Source organism: Oryx dammah, unplaced genomic scaffold (genome assembly GCF_014754425.2).
Source record: "Oryx dammah isolate SB20612 unplaced genomic scaffold, SCBI_Odam_1.1 HiC_scaffold_19, whole genome shotgun sequence".
NCBI classification, from domain to species: domain Eukaryota; kingdom Metazoa; phylum Chordata; class Mammalia; order Artiodactyla; family Bovidae; genus Oryx; species Oryx dammah.
Genome location: NW_024070203.1, coordinates 92,749,470 through 92,761,957, shown reverse-complemented (window position 1 = coordinate 92,761,957; position 12,488 = coordinate 92,749,470). Strand labels below are relative to the sequence as shown.

Below are 12,488 nucleotides of genomic sequence, written 5' to 3'. Positions count from 1 at the left end.
CGTGGACTATATAGCTTGCCTGGCTCCTCTGTCCATGGGATTTTCCAGGCAAGAATATTGGGGTGGCTTGCCATTTCCTTCTCCAGGGGAACTTCCTGACCCAGGGATTGAGCCCACATCTTTTGAGTCTCCAGTAGTTGCTGGTGGATTCTTTACCTCTGCGCTACCTGGGAAGCCTGGTATTCAATTTAGCCTTCTTGAAAGGGAGTTACTAACCAAATTGCACCCTTTCTAAAAAAAAGTCTCTTTCTTTCCTAAAGGCATGATTCCTTTTTGCAAATCACTGGATTACTTGCTATGGACTTAATGCTTGTCTCTTCCCAAATTTCATATATATTGAAACACTAACGACAAATGCGGTACAATTTAGAGACGGGGATTTGGGGACGCGATTATTTCATGAATGGGGAGCTCTGTTAGGGAGGAAGAAATTTTCCTGTACCCTTGTAGGTTCTTCTGGCTGGTCTGTGAATTAAACTGCCATGAGACGGATCAACAGGACAAAGTTATACAAAAGTTAAGTAACACGCACGGGGGAGAGACACAGGGAAACTGAGTAACTCACCAAAACGGGCGAAACCCTGACCGTAAACACCACCAAAGTCAAAAGAGGGCGTTGGGGGTAGTGGCTGAGGACCTCAAAGAGGAAGAGAGAGAGTCGGACAAGGACGAAAAGCAACGTTTGGGGAAGAAATGTGTGCTGTGCACGCAGAGACGTGGGGACACAGAGCGGAGTCTGAACGAACAGCCCTCCTTGGGTGCCTCCCTGTCTGCGCGCGTAGCTCAGACCCGAGTTATCTGCGTTGGTCGCTCCTTTCCTGCAACAAGTCCTCCCTCCACATTTTTTTAGGTCAAAGGTCAAATTTTCCTCTGGAGTCCTTCTGGGCTCTGATTGTTTCTAGCTCGAAATAATCCACGTACCGAAGAGATATTTGGGTGGCAGACTGTGCTCCCCCACAGGCCCACGCTGCGATGACTGTTTCTGCGAGAAGGGGCCGCTGCGCCTTGCTCTCTGTGAGGCCCAGTGACAAGACCTCTGGGCACCGAGGTGCCCCAGCGCGTGCCAGGTAGGCCGGCACCTAGGCCTTGCACTTCCCAGGCTCCAGACAGTGAGGGACGCTATCATTTAAGCCATCCAGTCTAGAGCGGCTTTTGCTAACGCGGCCTGAACTGAGGCAGTGACCTGAGTGACACCTTTAGGGCCCCTCGCCGCCGGCAGGGCTCACCCCCCTGCCCAAGCGCTCCTCACGCCCGGGTTCTGTCTTTGCTCCACCTGCAGACAGCGCCCCCGGGCACAGGCTTCACCCGCGTCCGCACGAGGGCGCCCCGTGAGTCCCTCCTCTGACTCTAGCAGCTTCAGAGGCTGTGAGCGCTGTCCCCTCAGGGTCTGAGCCCCGGCAGGGAACCAGACTCCACAGGCCGCAAATGATGTGCGAGGCAGCCACAGGAGTGAATAATTTTAAAAATTAAAAAATAAAACAGTAAAACTTCACATCTGATAATGTCCAGACCCTGCAGAGGATACAGTGCCGTGGCTTCTCATTGCTTTAGGGTAGAGACCAAAACCCTTTCTGCGGCCATAACACATGCAGGACCCTGACCCGCCCTGTGGGACAGTCTCGCCTCTGACCCAGCATCCAGAGGGGCTGGCCTTTCAGCCCAGACATCCTACTGCTGTTTAGTCATTAAGTCGTGTCCGTCTCTTTGCGACCCCATGGACTGCAGCACGCCAGGCCTCCCTGTCCATCACCAACTCCCAGAGCCTACTGAGACTCATGTCCATCGAGTCAGTGATGCCATCCAGCCATCTCATCCTCTGTCGTCCCCTTCTCCTCCCACCTTCTATCTTTCCCAGCATCACGGTTTTTTCAATTGAGTTGGCTCTTCGCATCAGGTGGCCAAAGTATTGGACTTTCAGCTTCAACATCAGCCCTTCCAATGAACACCCAGGACTGATCTCCTTTAGGATGGACTGGTTGGATCTCCTTGCAGTCCAAGGGACTCTCAAGAGTCTTCAACACCACAGTTCAAAAGCATCAATTCTCATGTGCTCAGCCTTCTTCATAGTCCAACTCTCACATCCATACACGACCACTGGAAAACACAGCCTTGACTAGACAGACCTTTGTTGGCAAAGTAATGTCTCTGCTTTTGAATATACTATCTAGGTTGGTCATAGCTTTTCTTCCAAGGAGTAAGCGTCTTTTAATTTCATGGCTGCAATCACCATCTGCAGTGATTTTGGAGCCCAAGAAAACAAAGTTTGTCACTGTTTCCATTATTTCCCCATCTACTTGCCACGATCTTCATTTTCTGAACGTTGAGCTTGAAGCCAACTTTTGCACTCTCCTCTTTCACTTTCATCAAGACGCTTTTTAGTTCCTCTTCACTTTCTGCCATAAGGGTGGTGTCATCTGCATATCTGTGATTGAGATTTCTCCCAGCAATCTTGATTCCAGCTTGTGTTTCCTCCGCCCAGCGTTTCTCAGGATGTACTCTGCATAGAAGTTAAATAAGCAGGGTGACAATATACAGCCTTGACATACTCCTTTCCCAATTTGGAAACAGTCCATTGTTCCATGTCCAGTTCTAACTGTTGCTTCCTGACCTGCATTCAGGTTTCTCAGGAAGCAGGTCAGGTGGTCTGGTATTCCCATCTCTTGAAGAATTCTCCACAGTTTGTTGTGATCCACACAGTCGAAGGTTTTGGCATAGTCAATAAAGCAGAAACAGATGTTTTTCTGGAACTCTCTTGCTTTTTCAATGATCCAACAGATGTTGGAAACTTGATCTCTGGTTCCCCTGTCTTTTCTAAAACCAACTTGAACATCAGGAAGTTCACAGTTCACGTATAGCTGAAGCCTGGCTTGGAGAATTTTGAGCATTACTTTACTAGCATGTGAGATGAGTCCAATTGTGCGGTAGTTTGAGCATTTTTTGGCATTGCCTTTCTTTGGGATTGGAATGAAAACTGACCTTTTCCAGTCCTGTGGCCACTGCTGAGTTTTCCAAATGTGCTGGCATATTGAGTGCAGCACTTTCACAGCATCATCTTTCAGAATTTGAAATAGCTCAGCTGAATTCCATCCCCTCCACCAGCTTTGTTCGTAGTGATGCTTCCTAAGGCCCACTTGACTTTGCATTCTAGGATGTCTGGCTCTAGGTGAGTGATCACACGATTGTGGTTATCTGGGTCATGAAGATCTTTTTTGTATAGTTCTTCCAGGTATTCTTGCCACCTTTTCTTAATATCTTCTGCTTCTATTAGGTCCGTACCATTTCTGTCCTTTATTGTGCCCCCCTTTCCATGAAATGTTCCCTTGGTATCTTGAATTTTCTTGAAGAGATCTCTAGTCTTTCCCATTCTATTGTTTTCCTCATTTCTTTGCACTGATCACTGAGGAAGGCTTTCTTGTCTCTCCTTGCTATTCTTTGGAAGTCTGCATTCAAGTGGGTATATCTTTCCTTTCTCCTTTGCTTTTCGCTTCTCTTCTTTTCTCAGCTATTTGTAAGGCCTCCCCAGACACCCACTTTACCTTTCTGAATTTCTTTTCCACGGGGATGGTCTTGATCCCTGTCTCCTGCACAGTGTCACGAACCTCTGTCCATAGTTCTTCAGGCACTCTGTCTATCAGATCTAATCTGTTGAATCTGTTTGTCACTTCCACTATATAATCTTCTCAAACTAACAATGATATACACACCACAAAATGCATCATTTCACTCTAGAGCAGGAGGAAATCTTAGAGATCAATGTAAGACAATTCCCTCCTCATCCATGAGAAAAAAAGTAATTCTCATCCAAGTGAGAGACCCTGAACGACAGCCTTCCCTGCTCAGTTCAGTTCAGTCGCTCAGTCGTGTCCGACTCTGCGACCCCATGAGTCGCAGCACACCAGGCCTCCCTGCTCAGGGTCACGCAAACGAGCACTTTATTTTTGCTAATAAACCATATCGTCTGTGGGCACCTGACCCTGGTATCTGGATGAGCACTCATACGACGCTCACTTTCAAAGCTTTCAGACTTAGAGCCCAGTCCTGCTGTGGCAAGAACACAGGACCAGCACTCTGAAGATGTGAGTTTATTTAGAATGGTCACGTGGCAACCGTGAGACAAAAAGCAAGTCACTTTTTTCTTTTTTTAATCTTCCTTTCTCTCGAGAGTGTAATGATAGCTTCACCCATCTGTTGTGAGAACCATATGTGAGTGTGAGTAAAACAACTTAACGATACAAAAGACAGTGTCTACAGAGTGTTACGCTTAACTAGTCATGGTGCCTTCCTCGGGGCACGATGAATTTGCACCAGCAGCTCTGGGGACTCCTCTGAGTCATCTCCTTTCTTCCCAGAACCTTCAGAGTTCTACTGGATGCCATGAGAGGGCCACAGCTTTGGGAAGTAAGAGAACTGGGACTCAGACACAGCTCTGCCACAAGCTAATAACATGGGTTTCTTTCTTTCTTTTTTTTTTTTTACTGCACCCATGTCCCCAAATCCATAATAAACGAGGGAAACAATACAAGTGCTATTGTCTGCACTGGATTGCTGTCATTAAACATTTCTGTTTAAAAAAAAAAAGTTCTAAGTACACAGTGTATGCTTTTATATTTAAGAGTTCAGTTCAGTTGCTCAGTCATGGGTGACTCTTTGAGACCCCATGAACCACAGCCCACCAGGCCTCCCTGGCCATCACCAACTCCCGGAGTTCACCCAAACTCATTCCATCGAGTCTATGATGCCATCCAGCCATCTCATCCTCGGTCATCCCTTTCTCCTCCTGCCCCCAATCCCTCCCAGCATCAGAGTCTTTTCCAATGAGTCAGCTCTTTGCATGAGGTGGCCAAAGTACTGGAGTTTCAGCTTTAGCATTATTCCTTCCAAAGAAACCCCAGGGCTGATCTCCTTTAGAATGGACTGGTTGGATCTCCTTGCAGTCCAAGGGACTCTCAAGAGTCTTCTCCAACACCACAGTTCAAGAGCATCAATTCTTTGGCGCTCAGCTTTCTTCACAGTCCAACTTTCACATCCATACATGACCACTGGGAAACCCATAGCCTTGACTAGAAGTGCCTTTGTCTGCAAAGCAATGTCTCTGCTTTCGAATATGCTGTAAGAATAGACACCATACTGGATCTTAGCAAAAGGCCGTGATGTGATTGCGAGTATTTATAGAATCTGCTGGGCCTCCCAGTGGTGCTGGTGGCAAGCAGCCCGCCTGCCAATGCGAGAGACCCGGGCTCAATCCCTGGATCGGGAAGGGCCTGGGAGGAGGGCTCGGTAACACACTCCAGGCCTCTTGCCGGGACGATGCCAAGGACAGAGGAGCCTGGACGATGCCAAGGACAGAGGAGCCTGGACGAGGCCAAGGACAGAGGAGCCTGGCAGGCTACGGTAACACACTCCAGGCCTCTTGCCGGGACGATGCCAAGGGCAGAGGAGGCTGGCGGGCTACGGTCCCTAGGGTCACAGAGATTGCAGCATGATGGAAGCAACTTGGCACTCACGCACACATAAAGTGTACTAGCACATAACGAACTCACTAAAATCCTTATTCAGAACGCCTTAAGTAAAAGCTTATTGGCACAGATTAATCAGGGTTAATTTAGGATTAGTACATACGCCACTATATACCAATAAGGAAACAACAAGGAGCTACGGCATAGCCCAGGGGACTGCACCCAACATTGTGTCGTGAGCTACACTGGAAAAGAGACTGGAGAAGGTAAGTACGCAGGCTTAACTGAATCACTTTGCTGTCGACTTGAAAGCAACATAGCATTGCAAATTATCTTCAAGAAAAATTACAATACAATCCTAATCTGCAGTAATTACAATATAACACTGTAATCACACTTCAATAAAAAAATTAAATTTGCAGAAAAGAATATTATTTAGATATCTTCCCAAGTCAACCCTCTTCAGTATTTCAATCCAGCCTAGAAATAGCTATGAGGTCGCTCTCAGAGGGCTAGAGCAGCTGAGTACATATGAGCATAAGAATCGTGTTCAATACAATACTGGGGCGGGTTGCCATGTCCTTCCCCAGGGCGTCTTGCCCGCCCAGGGGTCCCACTTGCGTCTTCTGCGTTGCAGGCAGAGTCGCCACCATCTGAGCCACCCGAGAAGCCCGTCGTCAGGGCCAGGCCCTTAGGAGAAGGGACAACCGCCACGTACAGTCAACACAAGGGGCAGAACCCTGAAGACACTTCACAGGGGCCGGCCACGGCAGCTCCTCGCGTGCTTCTGCCATCGGGAGGCTGAGGCTACGGCCCTTCCCTTGCACCCGGGCTGCCTTCGTGAGCGGCACCAGCAGCAGAAGCAGCGTCACTGTCTTCCAAGGCGAGGCCTTCGGAGGCCGTGCAGCGTCCACTTCCACCCCCTGGAATGCCGCCCCGAGGCTGCCGGGTAAGGAAGCAAGTGCAGCCTGCTGGCGGTGGAGGGGCCACAAGGCCCGGGCCGCAGCCAGCATCTCTCTCAGACGTGAGAAGGGGGCCGCCCTGGGCGTCCCCGCTCGGCTGAGCCAGCAACAGTACAATGAGCCCGGGGGCCTGAGACCCACAGAAGCGGAAGAAACCACACGTCATTTGTTGTTTTAAACTGCCCAGTTTGAAGGTGACTTGTTTCGTAGGCATAGATACCTAGAATATATTCATATCAATGTTGTTTAGTTGTCGCTTAGACGCTAAGTTGTGTCCGAGTCTTTTGCAACCCCAGACTGTCGCCGGCCAGGCTCCTCTGTCCATGGGAGTTTCCAGGCACGCATACGAGAGTGGGTCTCCATTTCCTTCTCCAGGGGATTTTGCCCACCCAGGGATCAAACCCACGTTTCCTGCATTGCAGGCAGACTCTTTACCACTGAGCCACCTCCTATCAGGGGGTAATGGCAAAAAAGATGTGAAACCCACAGAGAGAGACATGTCACATCAGCTGGAAAGTAGTGAAAGGGCAGCGAATGAATCCCAGAAGGTCCTGGAAATAAACTGCAGGAAGTCCCGCCACGCGGCGTGAGACCTGGGAGCCCGCGTCGGTAATGGGAATCCGGAAAAGCGTAGCGCCATCTCCTCCGTTTCTTTGGCCCTCAAATGAGGAAGAGCGAAGAGGAGGAAAACCAGCCTCCCTGGTTTCCCAGTCTCAGCCTTTCTTCCTCTAGGAACTCTCCCGTCCCACAAATCTGGACCATGAGCCACTTTTAAGGGCTCCCTGCAAGGCCTTCTCAGATCCCTGCGGGCACGACCAGCTCACTCAACTATGAGCTTTTTGAGACCGGGGTGCTTGTCTCTGGCTGGACAGCCGTTTCCTAGTACCACAGGTCCTAAGAAGTGTTTGCTGGATGAATACAGGAAACATTTCTCTGCACGCCCCTGCGACAGATCATTGCCCGGGAGTATGTAAAAATCGGCCCCCCTCAGACCTCCCTGGCTGCCCAGGGAGCTGGACTCCATCCTTCCACTGCAGGGGGCGTGGGTTCAACCCCGGATTCAGGAACCAAAACCCCTCACACCACAGGGCAGCCCCAAAAGGGGAGGGAAGCCACCCTTAGAATGACCCCGTGAGGAGACGCGGTGAGTCAGAAGTTCCTCCTGACCGACACTCTCCATTTAAGACACAGACACGGACGCCCAGCCTTCACCTGCTCTCCAACCACACTGTCCCTTCCAGCTCAGCAACTTTCCTTTCGGGGTGTGGCGAGGACAGCTGGGCAGGGGTTTGTCTGGGTCGCCTCGTGTCACCAGAGACACGACTGCCAGCTCTCCAAGGCTCCTGCTGAGTAGCTGGTGGCCGCTGGACAAATGGCTGGTGAGCTGCCACTGCCAACGTGAGCTTCAGCAAATGTGAAGCCCCGCCTGGCTGGGCTCACCTGCCATTTAAAACATGCCCCGCAACCCTGAAGGTCTTCCAACTTCACTTCCCCTTAGAATCAAGCGCTATTCCTGCCCAGATTCTGCTCTTTACCACAAAGCCTTGCTGGGGATTTGATTTTAGTATCAACATGCAGTCATGGTGTAAAAACAGTAATTTGACTCACTACTTGGTCCAATGGTCTCTCACTATGCAACAAGCTGCCCCAAAGCTTGGTGACTTAAAACCACCCCTTATGGGAAGGCAAACTAGTGTAGTCAGTATGCAAAACAGTGTGGGAGTTCCTCAAAAAACTGAAAATAGAGTTGCCATGAAAGTGAGAGCCGCTGACTCTGAGACCCCATGGACTACACAGTCCACGGAATTCTCCAGGCCAGAATACTGGAGGGGGGAGCCTTTCCCTTCTCCAGGGGATCTTCCCAACCCAGGGATGGAACCCAGGTCTCCTGTGTCGCAGGCAGATTCTTTACCAGCTGAGCCACCAGGGAAGCTGTTAGGATTCAGCGATCCCACGCCTGGGCATACATCCACACAAAATTCTAATTCAAAAAGACACATGCATCCCACAGTCACAGAAGCACTATTTACAGTGACCGACACTTGGAAAGAACCTAAATGTCCACTGACAGACGAACAGATACAGAAGATACAATACATATATTCAGTGGAATATTACTCAGCCATAAAAAAGAATGGAGTAACATCTGAAGCAACATGGTCGGACTTAGAGATTATCAAACTGAGTGACGTAAGTCAGAAAGAGAAAGACGAATACCATATGACATCCCTTACATGTCGAATCTAAACTACGACACAAAGGAGCTTATTTGTGAAATAGAAACAGACTCACAGAGAGAACAGACTCGTGGGTGTCAAGGAGGAAGGTGTGTGGAAAGGATACACTGGGCCTTCGGGATCAGCAGATACAGATACGCAACACACACTTCTGTATGTGAACACACACATATACACACACACACACATATTAATATATATGTATAACCAAATCACTTTGCTGTATGCCAGATAGTAACACAACATTGTAAATCAACTACACTTCAGTAAAATAATTTTTTTTAGAAACCAGCACTTAGTTGTATCTTAGAGCTCCGTGGATTGCTTGGGGCTCTGCTGGGCAGTTCTGCCACCAGCCTTGCTTGGGATCAGTCGTGCAAATACAGGCGGACGGTGGCTCGGGCTGGATGCCTGGCCCTGAGTGCTCCTCGGTCAACACAGCCTCTCCTGTGAGACGCCCTGGACACTGAGACGCAGAGCTCAAGAGGAAGGAAGCAGACGCTGCCAGAAATTCTATTTACACTTTCACTAACACATTAAGACATTAATAATAATGAGAGAATATTATTAATATATTGGGTTAGCCAAAAAGTTTGTTTAGGTTTTTTTGTAAGATGTTACAGAATATAATCCACTTGCCAGACAACTCACCCATTCAGCATGCAAAATGCAACGGTTTTCAGTCTATACATCGAGGGGCACACCCGTCACTACAATCCATGTGAAAATAGTTTATCACCCAAAGGAGGCACTGTACCATCAGCAACCATCCCCCACGTCCCCATCCCCCCGGCCCGGGCAAGCGTGAATCTACCTACCCCCTATCTGCGAATTTGCCTCTTACAGGCTGTTCAAATAGAAAGAATCACCCAGCACATGGTCCTGTGGGGCTGGCTTCTTTCACGTCGTACAGCGTCTTCAACGTTCACCACGCTTTAGCGGGCATTAGCGTGTCATTCGGGCTGCCGTCTACGGGGTCGCACAGAGTCGGACATGACTGAAGCGACTTCGCAGCAGCAGCAGAGTCTCATTCACTGTCAGGGAGGACTCCACCGTACGAACATTCCATACTGTGTTTATCCACTCGTCAGCTGAGAGACGGTTGGATAATTTCTATTCTGGCTTATTATGAACAGCATTACTTTGAAAATTCACATACAGGTTTTTATGTGGACACACGTTTTCTTTTCTCTTGGATACACACCAAGAAGCAGAGTCGCTGGGTCATGTAACAACTCTTCTTCTTTCGCGAAGATGCCAGACATTCTCCCAAATGGCTGTGCCACTCTGCACGCCCACCAGTGAAGCGTGACAGCTCCAACTTCTCCACGCCCTCTCCAGCATTTGCCCCCTGCTCTTCATTAGGATCCCCCTAGTGGTGTGGAGAGATGTCTCAGAGTGGTTTTGATCCGCGTTCCCCTGATGATCACTGATACTGAGCATGGTTTTGTATGCCTGTTGTCCATCTACATGTCTTTGGAGAAACGTCTATTCTGACGCTCTGTCCGTTGGAAAATGAGGTTGCTTGAGCTTTAGCATCCTTCGTATATCCCTTGATGCAGCTTCTTAATCAGACAAGGATTTGCAGATATTCTCTCTCACTCTACGGGCCGTTTTCTCACTTTCTTCATGGCTGTTTGCAGTCCCCAAGTTTTTAATTTTGAGGTGGTCCAATTGGTCTATTTTTCTCTTTTGTTGCTTGTGCTTTTGGGGTCACATGTCAGTCACACTGCCTGACACCAGCCCATGAAAGGTTACCCCTATGCTGTCTTCTAAGAGTTTTACAGTTTTAGTTCGTAAATTTAGTTCTATAATCCATTTTGAGTTAATTTTTCTAGAAGGCATGAGGCAAGGGTCAAACTGCTTACTTGCATGCAGTTATTCAGTTATCTCAGCTTTTGAACTATGGTGTTGGAGAAGACTCTTGGAAGGAGACCAACCAGTCCATCCTAAAGGAAATCGGTCCTGAATATTCATTGGAAGGACTGACGCTGAAGCCGAAACTCCAGTACTTGGGCCACCTGATGTGAAGAGCTGACTCGCTGGAAAAGACCTGATGCTGGAAGGGATTGGGGGCAGGAGGAGAAGGGGACGGCAGAGGACGAGATGGTTGGATGGCATCACCGACTCAATGGACATGAGCTTGAGTGAACTCTGGGAGCTGGTGATGGTCAGGGAGGCCTGGCTGCAGCCCATGGGGTCGCAGAGCGTCGGACACGACTGAGCGACTGAACTGAACTGATTCGGTTATCTCAGCACCATTTTGTTAAAAAGACGATTTATTCTCCATTGAATTGTGTTTCTGACTGTTGTTAAAAACCAAGCAACCATGCCAGGCCTTCTTAAGCTGCTTGGGCTCAGAAGTCACAGAACGTCAATGGCCTGAGTTACACTGGTTTAAAATCACGATATCAATGACAACTTCCAATCCTAACTCTGCACACCTGTCAGCTACCTGACTGCTTCCCCGAGCATAACTGGGGATAAAGACAGTGCCCCCTGCGGGGTGGCTGTGCAGCCTAAGTGTGACAATACCCAAATGCTTCAATCACAGGGCCCAATACACCTTAAGCACTGAATACATTTTAGCCGTAATGATGATGATAACAATTACGATGAGAAAGGTTTCCTAGATGGGGCCGTAAGATGTAACCCCTTTCTTTATGGCAAAATGAATTAATACTGTGTTTATTTCCACAGACAAGAACAGCAGTTCTACTTTAACCAGTGGTGACAAGTGGGGATGGTGCTCCGAAAGTCTTATTTTTATGGGACAAATTCATCTTCAGTCAAAATGGTCCTGCGCGCGACTATTCTCGCAACGTAAAGCCACACACCTTATCAGGTCGCTCAGTCGTGTCCGACCCTTTGGACCCCGTGGACTGCAGCCTGCCAGGCTCCTCTGTCCACGCCATTTCCGAGGCAAGAACACTGGAATGAGTTGCCGTTTCCTACTCCAAGGGATCTTCCCGACCCAGGGATCAAAGCTGGGTCTCCCGCACGGGCAGATGGGTTCTTCACCACTGAGCCCCCCATAGGGTGCTGCTGGTGCTGGCTCAGTCGCTAAGTCTTGTCTGACTCTTGGTGACCCCATGGACTGTCGCCCGCCTTAAGGTATCAGGCATTAACAAAACTCACCTCCCGACAGTATCCACAGATTTCACCGGCATGTGACTGAGTTCACCCTTTCCTGGATATATCTGAGTCATGTTTCCCAGACTCACTTAGCCCAGGGGAAAGGCTACATCACAATAGAAGGAACTGCTACATTCAGGGGCCAGCACAGGAACAGGAGTCAGCTGACTGTGATCTCCTTGTGCACTGAAAAAAGATTCAAAGGAACCGAGAAGGCCCATACAGCGTGGGAACATGTGTGATAGTACACCAGGGCACAGCCAGCCAGGGAGGCCAAGTGACCCGTGGGCTTTGAGGCCCAAGAGATGCTTTAGAATCCAGACAGCTTCAAAAACAGTCATGTGTTAATAGAATGGTAAACTACTTTGAAAAGCAAAACATAAAATTATATACATGATAACCATTAGAAATTAAAAATTTATTCATCCAAATATTCAGTTACTTTACCCTAGGGGCAGTTTCTGAATGCTTTTTCCTTTCTTCTTAATAGAATTCTTTATCAATCAAATTATTCCCCAGAGAGAATATACTATGCTTATAACCGGGAGAAAAAATTCATCAATAAAGAAGCTACATTAAGGTTAAGTTTATTCACTTATGCTTAGTGTTTTTTCATTTATTTGTCTGCACCAGGACTGAGTTATGGTCCACGGGGTGTTAGCTGCAGTGTCCAGGGTCTCCAGTTGTGGTGTGTGGGT

At 48.6% G+C, this 12,488-nt stretch overlaps 1 protein-coding gene across 1 annotated transcript in view; it reads right to left on the bottom strand.

Annotated features, from left to right (window-relative positions):
* The window catches only part of DEPTOR (DEP domain containing MTOR interacting protein), an 80,676-nt gene that overhangs the window by 47,094 nt on the left and 21,094 nt on the right, over nucleotides 1-12,488 (bottom strand). The gene's annotated exons all lie outside the window — the stretch shown is intronic.